This window comes from Aythya ferina, assembly GCF_964211825.1.
Source record: "Aythya ferina genome assembly, chromosome: 5".
Lineage (NCBI taxonomy): Eukaryota > Metazoa > Chordata > Aves > Anseriformes > Anatidae > Aythya > Aythya ferina.
The window spans coordinates 16,179,996-16,193,210 of record NC_140301.1 but is presented as its reverse complement, the minus strand read 5'-3'; the positions used below and the strand labels follow the sequence as shown (position 1 = coordinate 16,193,210).

Sequence of the window (13,215 nt, the reverse complement as noted above, 5' to 3'; positions counted from 1 at the left end):
AGATGCTGACATTAACCCTTCCCTTCGTTAATCAAGCCTCGGTTGCAACTATTACTCATTATTAAGAGCCTGCCAGTGTGCCAATAGCATTTTTTGTGTGTATTAATCTGATGAAGCAAGCAGAGGAGCTCAGTTTCCAGCGCAGGTCAGGTGTGGTGTGCGGCACGCAGCAGCGAGGGCTGAGGTGGGTGTTGTGTGTCAGGGCCCCACGGAGCTGGTGCTGCCACGCGGCGTGCTGGGTGGCACTGGCAGCTTCAGGCCAGGATGTCCGAGTGACCCAAAGCGTGACTGCATAGGCACACCTGAGGACTTTATGTTCTCTCAAAGAAATAGATGCTGTTTTCAATGGAAGCAGAGGCAGAACTGAGCTGAGACAATCACCTCCAACTGGTTCATCCCTTGTCCTGCTGAGCTGTGCTGAGTTGTCCTTTGATGATGATTGTGACCTGCTGCCCTACTTCTGAAGTAAGAAAGCCTTTAAGTAATTAATCACTCCTGGGATTTTTATTTTTCAGGTCACTGAGACGAGATCAGCATGAGAGGAGATCGTGGACTGCTGGATGTTTTCCCACTGAGGATTTCAGGCGTCTTCCTCTTCCAGTGACTGCGTATGGCAGCTGAGCCATGGGGTAAGCCAGTCTGAAAGCCCTTCGCCATGTTATGGGATACAAGCACCCCCTTAAACAGAAGCAAAGTGGTTCATCTTTACCAAATGGACCGTGACAGATCCAAAGGGAAAGAGGAAGAAGTGAGGGGGAGGAAGGGAGAGGTAAGATTTAGGTGGTGTTAAGGCTGTGATATCTCCTAACAAAAGCTTGGAGCTGTTGCTCTTTAACATGAAATGTTGTCATGAACATGCTGCAGTCTCTGGAGAGCAACTGACTTCACCGCCAGCCAAGAAGCAAGAGGCCTACAAGGGGCCCCCAGAGGTGGTGGGGAGCCTTCCCTCTTCTGCTAGGGAAGTGTCACTGGGTCTGTCTGCCCCCATCTCTGTTTATTCTGCGAGTTTAATGGAGGAGACCCTGAAGAATTTCTTGTCATGCTTGGGCCCGTGGCTAGATCTCTGTCAGCTTCCCATTGCATTGCCCTGTGGTGGAGACCTGGTGCTTCAGCACGTGCTCAGCCTGAGGGCTGCAGTCTGCCATGGCAGTCCTTTTACATCTGCTTACGGGACTGCTGGGCAGTGCCCTGCTGATGGAAGGTGACTCAGGCAGTTAAAGACCATCGCTGAACTTTTCTGGGACGTTCTCACAGCCCAACATCTGCCCGTGGTTCTGTCGGAACAGGGGATGAGGCAGCCTTGTAAGGATTTTGTACTGTCATGTACAATGGGTTTTGTCCTCTGGCTTGCAGCAATGGAGCTGGTCTGGGCTCCTGCACTGCTGTGACTTGACCAGCTGCCTGGTTCTCCTGTCCCACCAGAGCTATCCTGCCTGTCCTGTCCTTAGGTGGCCTGTGGGAAGGAAGCAAGCATCTCTTCAGAGGCAGCAGGTTGGAGAAGCGTCTCCCAGCAGTACATCAGCTATGGCTTGGTAGCACCAGATATCCCTGGGGGTTGAGGCACCGCTCACCCTGTCTTAATGCAGGGATTTGTCATAGTCAGTGGCCCGTGCAGATAGAAGTGGGAGCATCCTTCTCTGTGAGAAGCCCGGGTTCAGGCTGATTATCAGCGTGTTAGTTACGACGTGTTTGTGTTTTTCAAGTGTCTTGTCTTATCCAGTAGGAAATTATAGCTTCGGCTCTAGTCTGGTGAGTCTAGGAGTCACAGCCTAAGGAAGAACCTTTCAAATCCAGGATCTGAAACTATAAAACATCTGGGATGGTTACTGCTGAGTTAATGGCCCAGTGAAGAAACAAATCACTGTGTGCCACTTCATGCTTCTCATCTGCCTGATCTCTGTTTTTCCCCGGCAGTCAGGCTGCCCTCACTAATCAAATGCAATCCAATATAATCAAATGCAATGCAATAGTGTCCTTTTCCTTCGCAGGCCGGGTTTATTTTTCATCCCGTGCTACAAGGGGGCACATGGACATGAGGCTGAATTCATTGCTCTCCATCTGGGTCAGCAAGAAATGACTCGGATCTTTTCCTAGATCAATGAATCGCCATCACGTCCCCGCAACCTTGCACTCCCTGCTAGAGACAAGAAAAATCATCCTTTGTCTTCTGTGTGGCACTGGCACTGTGGCTGAAAAACGCTCCCCTTTTTATGCCTGCTTATTTTATGGCATTGTGCATTTTTCTCCGTGGGCTGTGACGGCCCTCTCGTTAATCTAATGAGTGCCCGCCCGTGAACCGCCAGCCCGGAGCGCTCGCTGCTAGGTTTGACCCCAGTGAAGGTGGGATAGAGGGGCTGGTGATTCTGGGATGGTGTCCAGCAGGAGCACCGTGCTTCTCTGAGAGCTGAACACTCGGATAAATAAGTGAATCCATCGAGGATTAGCCTGGTTATTTACCAGCCTGCCTTTGAAACATGTGAAGCATTTATTCTTTGGTCTGCAGGTAGAGCAGTGATTCTCAGTTAAAGGTAAACGAGGAGGGGAAAGAATCGAGAAATTGGCATCGGGGTGCTTTTAGGCAGGTCTCTGAAAAACGTCAAAGAAAAGCACTTTGTCATTTTCCAGTCGATGATGTTGCTTCCAAGGCTATTAATTGCTGAATGTTGAATGCCCTGCTAAATACACCCACCCCACAGATGAGGCAGCTAATGAAACAAACAGATGGCGATCCGAATAGAGTAAAAGTACATAATAAAGATGTGCTTTGAAATAGCCAGACAGAGCAAATCATGCAGGAGGTTGGGAGAAGGAAGGTGATGGAAAACTGAGAACAAACCACCACCACTCCTCGTGTTATTCACCAACTGGACCAGCATGCAAGTGGGAAGGTGTTTGATCATCTTTCATAATCTGATATTCAAAGAGAGACGTTTTGTTCTGTCCTGAAAGTGGTGGGGTGATAGACAGGGAAACAGAGGCTTGTCCAAGCATGGGGGTCAGGCAGTGTCTGTGCATCTCGCCGCTGTCCTGGGGGCTGCGTGTATTCGCAGTGACATTTGTTTACTTTCTATTTTAACATCGCCTGGGGGGGGAAGAAATTGTTTGCCTCCGTTCCCAAACTAATGCAATTTGAAATGTTGTGCTAGAGATTCTGGGAGGCCTGGGGCAAGTGCTAAAGCTGTGACCCTCTGGATATTAGGCTGTGTTATAGCAGGCAGAGGATCTTTCTCCCAGAGTCGAGAAGAGGGCTGGGAGAGCATGGCTCCTGGGCTGCCTGCCTCACTCCCTCCCCTCTCCTGCTCCCTCTGCACCATCTCTGGGCTGTCCCCGCTCCGTGCCAGCAGGCAGGCTGGTGCTGCAACGTGCTGACCTTCCAGCTCTGCTTTCTGGAGACAGCAGAGCGCTTTGTGAGCCGTGTATTAAGATTTATAAACCTCCGTGAGGAGGCAGAATGACCAGAAATAATTTACTTCCAAGTCCGAGGTAAAGGCAGGCAGTGGACTGTGCCCTAAGACTGCAGGACAGGCAGTGGGGAAGCCCGTGAGGGATGCTGTTGCTGCTCACCCCAGGTGCTGTTGCATCTCCCCTTTATGGCCACTTTCCTAGCTCCCTGCAGCCCGTTTTGCTGGCCCGTACCACGGTGCTGGAGGCAGTTTCTGAGCTGCTGGGCACTTTGGGAAGTTACAAGTGGTTCACTCGGACTAGGATGAAATTCCTCAGGGTGGGAAGAGGCGAGGCAAGGTGACACCTTTGTTTCAGGCGTAGCTCCTAAGGCTGGGAGGGAAACAATGAGATTTAAAAGTATGTTTAGCTCCAGATTAACCCCTCCCTCATCTGCACTCAGCTACATGCAGGGTGACAAGCAAATCAATAGCCAAGACAAGCACATCTCCAGAGCTTTGTTATTTCGGCATCTGACATTGTGATACAGCCAGTAAAAATTAATTGTTCCCTTCTGTTGGCTGAAGTCTCCGCAGCACCCTCATTAGCACACAGCCAAATTTTTCTTTGTTCTGTCTTGCTGGACTAGAAATCTGTTTTGTTTGCTTGGCTTTTGTTTGCTGTGAACAAAAGGCTTCCTCGTGTCTCTGGTGCCTCGTTGCACCCCGAAGGGTGGAGGAAGGCAGAGCCGTGTTCAGCACCTCCGTGATCATCAAAGGACAGTTTTTCAGCCTGCCTGGAAGCATCACCTTGCACCTTCCCTTGCTCTGTGGCAAGTTCCTGATTTGTTCCTGCACCCTTTTCTCTGATCGTTACAATTGTTATGATCACATCTCCCACAGAGGAAATAAATAGGAGCCCCGGCTGCCCCGATGGCCCAGCTTGCTGCAGCTCAGTTCCGTGCCAAAACAACTGTGACAGCTGCTCACTCTCGCAGAGAAACTTTAGTATCACGTTGTGCTTTCTGCTAGGTTTATTGAATAATAAATATGTAACTTAAGAGCAAATTCCTCTTGTCCTCAGCACAGCATCCGCTGCTCTCTCTGGTGAGGACTGAAACAACAAGCTAGCCCTGCCTTGAAATCACGCAGACTGCTGTGCAGTCCCTGGCAGAGAACTGAAGCATTTCAACTTCTGTGAAAGCGAGGAAGAAGCGATGGGTCCGGCTTTCATCCTGCTGTGCCTCACAGGCAGAGAGAGGAGCCACAGCCTGAGCTGCGGGAGCAGGACAGGACCAGTGGCTCCTGGCTGGTGTTTCAGATGCCTGCGTTGTCCGTGCGCCCTCTGGAGAAGAGGGGTCACAACAGGGAGATCTCCAAAAGCACCCACGGGATTGGGAATTGCAAAGTGTGTTCCAAAGGGTGCTGCTGCCCTGTGCACGCTGAATACACCAGTGCTAAGGCTCGGCCTTCCGACAGGCTGTGTCAAAACTTAGGTTGCCTGCTGTGGTTTTGAGGACAAAAGCTGGGATATCGAGCACTGGGATATCTGAATGTCTAGGCCAAAGCACAATTAAGACACGGTTGTTTTTCATTACAAGGAATTAGCTTTTTGCTGATGTGTGCATCGTGAGCCCAATACTGCTGACAGAGATGGGAGAGCTGGCTTCTAGCTAAAGCAAGGTCTCTGATTTACCCCTGCTTTCGCTGCCTGCCACGTGCAGCACAGTGGCAGCTGAGGCATCCAAGTAGCCATCAATTAGTAAGAAGTGTTGCCACCTTTTTGGAAACAATAAGGAATAATCACAGTAATGCCTAAAAGTGAATTTTGCTATGCTTTAGCAGACTCTTGGTTCCCCAGCTCTGAGTGTGGTAAAACCTCCAGAATGTTATTTGTGGCTGGTTTTATTGCCTAGGCTTTCCTAGAGGTTTGGGTGTGGTGCAATGGCTTTTAACCATTTAAGCTTGCCTTGCTTAGACAAACCTTTTTGTGGTCTTCCAGAGCCTTTGCAAAGGGATGGGGCCAGGCAGAAGGACTCCAGAACAGCTGGGACCTCTCCAGCCTTCCAGAAGTGTTCCTGCACAGCTCCCCGAGGACGTGTGGCTGCCCTCTGGGATGGCAGGTGAGAAGGAGCCTCTACAGTGCAGAGAGGAGTGCTGCTAAAAACCTTTCACTGAGGTAAAGGCTTGGGGGATGTCCATAGGACAGGTGCAGTGGGCCTGGGAGCTGAGCTGGAGTCCAGGAAGGCGGTGAAGACGTGGCCAATGTAAATCACTCAGGTTCTGTGTCCTCTCTGCAAAACCTTCTCATCTCAGCGCCTTTGGCAGGAGGTGTCTGTTAACAGCTACACGGCACGCAGCTTAAAACGTGATGGTTTGTGCGGGTAAAGCCTGCTGTGTGTTTGGAGAGGCTGCACAAGAAAGGCTTGGGGCTGCAGCCTAACGCTAACCCGTGGGAGGCTGCAGGTTGTTCAGGGTCAAAGTGGAGGCAGCGTTGTTCATCAGGTGGGTGTGAGCGGTTCTATTTCACTGCGCCCTTTCAAGCAGCCTCGGATGCTGTGAGGGGAGGCATGAGGGGAAACTTCAAACATGTAAAAGGCTGGGAAAGGATCATTTGTTCTCCCACTGCCAAGTAGAAATTGGCTAAAATGTCAGATCCAGGCTGGCAACCTGGGAACATAACTTTGTTTAATAATTTTAAAAAGTAGAGGGGCACAGGGTTGGGAAGTGTTTAGTACCAGCTCGGAGAAAGAGGCGTTAGAAATGACCTTTTATCAGGCTCCTGCTGGAGTTGGTCTGTGGAGACCATCAGCCCAGCTTTCTGCCAGCTTTGATGTGGAGAGATGAGCGATCACACTCATCCACTGACCCTGTCCTCGTGCTACATTTGCTGGGGCGTCATTTGTGGAGAGACTTTCATGCTTAGGTGCTGTTTTGCTGTTCTTTCTAAACTTTCCCTTGCTTCATGCCTCTCGGCTTATGGCGTGGAAAAAACAGAGAACTCTCTAAGCAACCTTTCAGTAACTTTGAGCAGTTTCTGGCCTGGCCTCGTGACACGCAGGCAGCTGTTTATTTATAAAGGAAGCTATGCAGACATGGCAAGGAGTTGGCCGTTGACCCTTACAAAGTGTTGTAATAAACTGGTGATGGAAGAAGGATAGGAAAAAATCAAAGCAAGGCTTTACATCAAAGGCAGAGAGAGGAGCTGCAATTAACATGGTCAGATGTGGGAGATTCAGCAGGGGAGAGAGCCGGTACCAGAATCTGCGCTGATGTCCCCCCTGTCCAGACCCTATCAATCTTGCCAGGGAATTTGACAGGCGAGGAAAGTCAAAGAGCAGCTGAGGGATTCCGAAATCAAAGGACTTTGAAAGCTGGATCAGAGAATGGAGCGCGATTTCCCCATCTGCTTTGAATTTATTGTTGCTAATGAGGAAGCAGCCTCTGGTCTGAGCGAGCACGCTGGACCAGAGGGGTCACTCGACATTTCCATCACATTCAAAGGAGGGTATCGGGGGACTTCTTCCTCCACGTTAACCCTTTCGCTGTTAAGCACATACAAAAGAGCAATGTAAAGGGGAAATACATGTTTACTGCTTTCAAGTTGACCGAAGAGGTCAGTGGGGTCCTGTTTGGGTGCCTGACTGCTGGGAGCTCCTGCAGGTGGAGCTGAAAACCCCAGCACCAGTCCCTGCTGCTGCCCAGCTCAGAAGCATATCTGTTCCTTCTGCTCTGTCGCTGATGTTTGCCATGCTCAGTCTTCTCTGCAGAGCCAAAATTACAGGGCTGTGAATCCGAGACCTGCAAGTACCTTTGCTCTGTCCATGTAATTTATGCACAAAGCTGAGCCGACCAGGTATTTACATCCAGGCTCCCCATCCCCTTCAGGTCAGGTGCTGTCCCCGGGAGCAGAACGTGTGTGACCGGGGCAGGCCTCTCTCCTCCACCCCCCTGCTGCGTTTTCTAAGCAACGGGGACTGCACAGTGTGTGGGTGCAGGAGCAGATGAGAAAATTGGCTGATGAGCCTGAGGCAAGCGTTGGAGCTAATTGTGAGGCCTCTCGCATCACATGGGAGTTAATCTTGAAATTGGCTGTTTTGCATACCAGACGCTGACCTCTCCATCCCAGATTCCCCAAAACCTTTCTGTGCTTCCTGGCCTTTGCTGCCCACTCATGCTGCTGCCATCACATTTGATGTTCCCTGGCTCCTCCTGATAAAGCTGAAGGCACCGAAAGCCGCGGGGATCTGCTCGCAGAGGTGGTGATCCTTGCCCTGGGCTGAGCCAGTTGTCGCTCCGGGCTGCTGCTCACCTGCAGGGCAGAAGCGCTGTAGGAGACTCACAGAGCTGCAGATCTTCAGCAGGGGACAGAGTGCAAGGCAAAATGTTGGTGTGAGAGCTGACTCCCTGGCATACTCAAGGAGCTTGTTTGTGCAAGCTGCTGCTGCAACAGGGGCTCGGTGGCTTGCACGTGAACTGCATCTTGTCCTGAGCGCTGCAGAGCTCGGAGCCCAGCACTGCTGGGGTGGATGCTGGTTGTGAACAGCTCAGGGTTTGGGGCTGGGAAACTTGCAGAGTGGGTGCTTGGAGTGGGTTCACCTCCTGTGAATCCTTTTCTATTAAATTTTCTATTAAATCTTATTAAAATACCGCATGCGGTGAGACACATCAGCCCCGGCCATTCAGGAGTCACAGCACGGCCTCACCTGGCACTTCCAACCCAACCAGGTCCTGTCTGACTGAGGCATGGCAGAGGCAGCTCATTTTGAGAGACAGAAGTGTCTTCCCGGGCTGTCTGATTCTCTCTGGCTCCCTCTTCTGAAAACACCGTGGCTTACTTTTCATTCCTTTCCTTTGTCTTACAGAAAGAATCTTTGGGTGCTGTTGTTCCTGCTTTAGTTCTTTGTTTCTCTTATGCCGTGCCACTGCAGTGATGTGCTTATCACACTCCCAAAATGTGCTGATGTGGGCGCTTGCTTAACCGTGGTGGGCTGAGTGGCTGAACCGGGAGGTTTTCGGGAGCTTAAAGCCCTGGACTGACATTGCTCTTGAAGGAGTCACCCACGAGCGGTCTCGGTTTGCAATCAAACTCAGGTGCGTGACAGTGGCTGCTGTGCCCTCTCCTTCTTACTGCTCTTCTGAAAGACTTTCCCTTTCCTGAGGTATTTCTTCCCTGGTTGCCTCCCCGACTGTCAGGATGTGTGGTTTTAGGGTGATCCATCATCTCTTAGTCTCTTAGCAGCACTGCTGAGGCTGGATCGGTGGATTGTGGTCATGTAGGAAATACCAGACAGAACAAGGTCCCAGAGTGGATGCAGGGTGCTGTGGCCATTGGTTGCTGTGATATTTAGGATTATGCTTTCAAGTGAAACGCTGGGAATTAGCGAGACAATGAGTTTTCAAGGACATTGTGTCTACTGGGAATGTTTAAACCCAGCAATATCCAGTCGATAACGTAACAGGATTAAAGCTTGTTGCATCAGAATCAGCACAATTTTGTTGCCAACTAGGAGCTAGGCACAAAAGCCCTTATGCAGCAGTTAATGGTCTTATCTGGAGACCTTCCTGCTTACAGCCCACTGAATTGCAAACACTGACCGACGATTTAAAGCACTGCCTGGCATCAAAAACTCCTCTCTGAGCTGCCGCCCAGTTGGTGCTGCTGCTGTAGCAGCTGGAGGCAGGGCTGACCGAACCAGGCACCGAAACCGTGGGCACAGATGCGTCCTGTGTGCGCCCAGCACTGCCTGCCCCGGGGGGTCTGACCCTTTGGGGGCGGGCTAGGATTAGTGGGGATATTTTCAATGCAAGCTGTGTTCTTTCTGGTGATCTATAGGTATCGATCCTCCAAGCCAAAGGTTTTGCGAAGTCTAATTTTGGCCAGGTGTTAGCAATCCACGGACGTGCTTTGAAAGAGCAGCGTGCTGTAGGCCAGAGGTGCGCGCAACATGGGGGGGGCTTGGTCTGTGCTGTGGTGTGCTTGGGGTTCCTGCTGGGGCAGTCCCGAGGACGTGAGGGAGGGTGAGAGGCAGCAGCAGTCTGAGGGGCTGTTTCAGGGTTTTAAAAGAGCTTGTAATATTTTCTGCCCAAGTCGAGACACGATAGATCTCGAGGGGATAGCAATGGACCCGTAAACCTCTTTGTGGGCCGGCCCTAATGAAGGACAACACCTGAGCATAGCTGGTTCATCGCAGGCCTTTCTCCGTCAGGTGTGGGATTTCCAAACATCATAAATGCGGTAATAAAAGTGGGTTAATAAGGCAATAAATGGCAATCATGAGGTCCCTGGTTGACTACAAGAAAAAAAAAAAAGAAGTCTATATTTATTTCCCTGCCCTTCTCCACTGCTGAGGTGCTGCTGGATCTGCAGGCTCTGCAGGCCCCTCCCAAGGGCCTGCCCAAGCCGTATTGCCCCCCAGGACAGATTAATCCTATAGCAAATCCCACAGCAAAGGGTGGAAAACCAGGCAGCTCCAACCGAACCACCCTGGGCAAGAGCTGTGTGGATTAAATTTGTGTCTGTGAGTCAACCTTGGATCATCCAGGCTCAGAGCACTCAGAGGCACCACAGCCCCCCTGCTCTGCAGGGGCACATGCATCACAGGCAGGAGTACCGGGGGAATTCAAATACACGAAATTTCTTACAACCCAGCCAATTCATCTCCCCAGTCACAGACGAGTGAATGGACAGGCAAGGCTAAAGCACAAAAAGCACTGGAGGTAGGGATCTCGGTGTTTGCTGCTTGCTGAAAGCAGCTGCCAGCTTACCTGGAAGGTCTGAAATCGAGATGAGGCAAACGGGGCCTCTTCCGAAACAAACAAATGTGCTGCTCCTTCGCTGAGGCCTCTATTTCACAGCTTCCTTCTGAAGCTTTTCCATATGAATGAGGTGGAAGGACAAACTTGTAAAGTGGGTCAGGGAGAGGTGAAGACTTGCTCTCAGCTATAAACCCCAGCAGGACACGACTCCTTTGAAGAGCATTGTAATAATGATTTAGGTTTAAGTTCAGGAGTCAAAGCCTGTTGTATTTTCAAAGCTGTGTGGTGCTGTGCTTCTAAGGAACCAGAGAGAGTGATAAATTCTGCAAAACACTGTTTTCTTTGTAGGCAGCAGAAAATAATTTCTGCTGCCTGCGCTGTCATAGGGAACACAATGCTCTGGCATTGACATCTTTTTCTTGGCAGTATGCTCAGCACTCTTGTAAGTCCCTTTGCCTACACACTTCAAGAGGCTTAATACCAAGCGGATTGGTTAATTATCCCATCTCCCCTAAAATAGGTGTGACTGCCTTCCTACCTGCTAGGCAGGAGACAGAGAGATCAGGTGAGCTGTGGCACAGACAGGCAGGCAGCTCAGAAGTCTGCACTTCCACTACCATCGAGGCTGCCCCCTGCAGTTTTTCTGGGGCCCCAGAGGTGACAGCAAGGCCCCAAGTCCTGCATGAAGGCCAGGCCCACCACTGCACACCGCTGCCATGCCTGGGGAGCTGCAGCTGCCCCCCTGGGCCCTCTCTGTTCCCTCATGCAGAGCTGCAGGAGGCGTGCAGAGCTCTGGGCAAAACCAGGCTGAGAGCCGGAGCTGCAGCCATGCCTGCCATCAGAACAGCCCTATACTACATGGTGCTCCCTCCCCAAACCCTGCTAATGTTAAGCTGCCTCTGCTTAACGATGAGTATCATTAGTGACCAGGGTGTTTATTTTGTATGCAGTCATCATCCCCAAAGCTATTTCCCTCTCTTTGGAGAATTACCAATAAATTGAATTCATCACCTGGAAGTCGAGTTCATTTTCAGTCACCAGCAGACTTCATAGCTCTTTTCATTGCTTCAACGGAGGCGTTAGGAGAGTCTGTGTATTATTTTTTTTTTAATTTTGAATGTTGGCACTTTCCATGTATTATTACTGAATTCTCGAAATGGGATGATGTCCTTTCAGTGCTAGAGTGCGGTCTGCTGTGGAGTGGAGGATGACAGCGCGTTCTGATACAGAAAGATTTGTTGGAAACGTTGGGGAAGAAGAAGTTTTAACCAAAAATGCTACACAAATTACTTCTCTTGTTGGGAATAGTCCTGGGATCCCTTCATCCCTGCAGGCTGGGTGAGCCCAGAGGGAGGGTTATCGCAAGTCTGTCAGCAGCATCTGAAGTTCCAAGCAAAGGGCTCCATGCCTCTGAAAATGGGGCTGCTGCTCCGCAAGCTGTCTCTGGGGACTCAATCCATCCATTACACTGCACAGATCTGTCTTACTTATCTAGCAAAAGATAAAAGACCACTGCTGTGTCAAGCAACGAGCAAGCCTGAAATCTGATCCTGGAATAACTAAACTGTCGTGTTGATGCATCACAAACAACAGGCAGGATCCGTGTTGTTATTGATGGCAGTGCTGGGGGCAGCAGCGGCACGCTCTGAAGGCAAGGTCTCTGCCTCCCAGAACCTGCAGTCTCAAGAGGTGCTGGGCACACTGGGACGAAAGAGAGGATGACAGCTGCACCTTGGTTAGATTTTTTACTTGGGTTTGCTTTTATTTCTTTTTTTTTAAGCATAGGATAGGTTTTTAATTTGTTTCTTGCCTGAGGACAAGGTAAAAACGTGCACAGCTTTCATTTCACTTCCAGGGTCTTTGCTTTCCTGGGAGCTGTTACCACACCCACAAGGGCAGCTTTGAACATGGCTGTTTCAGTGCCTTGCATATTAGCCAGGAACTTCGAAGTTGGCACCAAAATGAGAAACGAGGTCACTGGAAAGCGATGGATAGAAACGGTAAATAAGATTGCTTACAGGGCTGATGTTGCAGACGAGTGATGGTGATGTTTGAAGTTTGCCATCTGTGCCCAGGCAGAGGAAAGCATTCCGAGAGACAGATGGTCAAGGGCGCTTTCATGCCGTCCTTTTCAGAGAGGGGGGGAAAAAAAAAAGTTGTCTTTAAATCCTTTAAATCCGCGTTTCAACTTCGTGTTATGCAGTGCACTCAGTGGTGGTTTTGTGTTTCTTTCATTTCATTCTGATCTTCTGATTATTTACTTGTCAGCAGACACGTCTGCACAGATGCCTTCAGCTGTCTGTTGACATCCAAGTCAAACTTCCTAGATTTTCCATGACTTTCTGCCTTTCTGGTTGAGCAGAGCATGGACTAACAGGGACTGTTATTAGTGGATTTCCCCCCCAGAACAATCAAAAGTGAGGGTCACGTGTCTTTGTGGGCAGATAAATGAGGGGACTGCAGAAACAGGCTGGGGAGTGAGGCTCTGAGGCCTAAATCCCACAAAGTGCTCAGGAAGCAGAGTACTTCTGACAGCGCGTAACACGCTGATTCTGCTCCTAAATCTGCAAGTGAACTTTATTATCCAGGCTGAGCTGTGCAGAGCAGAGGCCGGGCTCAGCACGCCGTGCTGACTCGTACAGCGCTTTGTGTGGAAGCGGCGATGAAATTTGCCTCAAGTCTTCCAGGTACAGAATGGGGGCTCGGACACCTCTGGAGCTACAGGCACTGATAGAGTTGTAAAGACGTCAGCGTGGCCAATTAGCCCGATTCCCTGTCAGTGCAAAGGCCAGGCGGGGGTGTGCTGCAGCCTTCTCATTTAGGTTTCTTATCTCATTCTTACAGCGTGGTCCAGAGCGTCAAAGCAAATTCGATATTTATTTTTTTTTTGTGTGAGGAACTAGAAAGCCTGCTGCCAGGCCCAGATTTTCAATGTAAAGTTTTGCCTGCATCTTATTTGCATGGCTGAGTTATAACACTCTAAATTACAAACAGAAGCACTGGCAGACTCTAGCTAACAGCTCTAATGGATGCTATTATATTTCTGCTGCTAGCTGGCGCTGAACCTTCACTATCT

General features: G+C 50.2%; 1 protein-coding gene across 1 annotated transcript in view; it reads left to right on the top strand.

Moving 5' to 3' along the window:
- The window catches only part of PRR5L (proline rich 5 like), a 95,566-nt gene that overhangs the window by 4,258 nt on the left and 78,093 nt on the right, over window positions 1-13,215 (top strand). The window contains exons 4-5 of the mRNA XM_084522158.1: window positions 516-629; window positions 5,383-5,503. The gene's annotated coding sequence lies outside the window, so the exon portion shown is untranslated. The remainder of the gene's footprint in view (window positions 1-515; window positions 630-5,382; window positions 5,504-13,215) is intronic.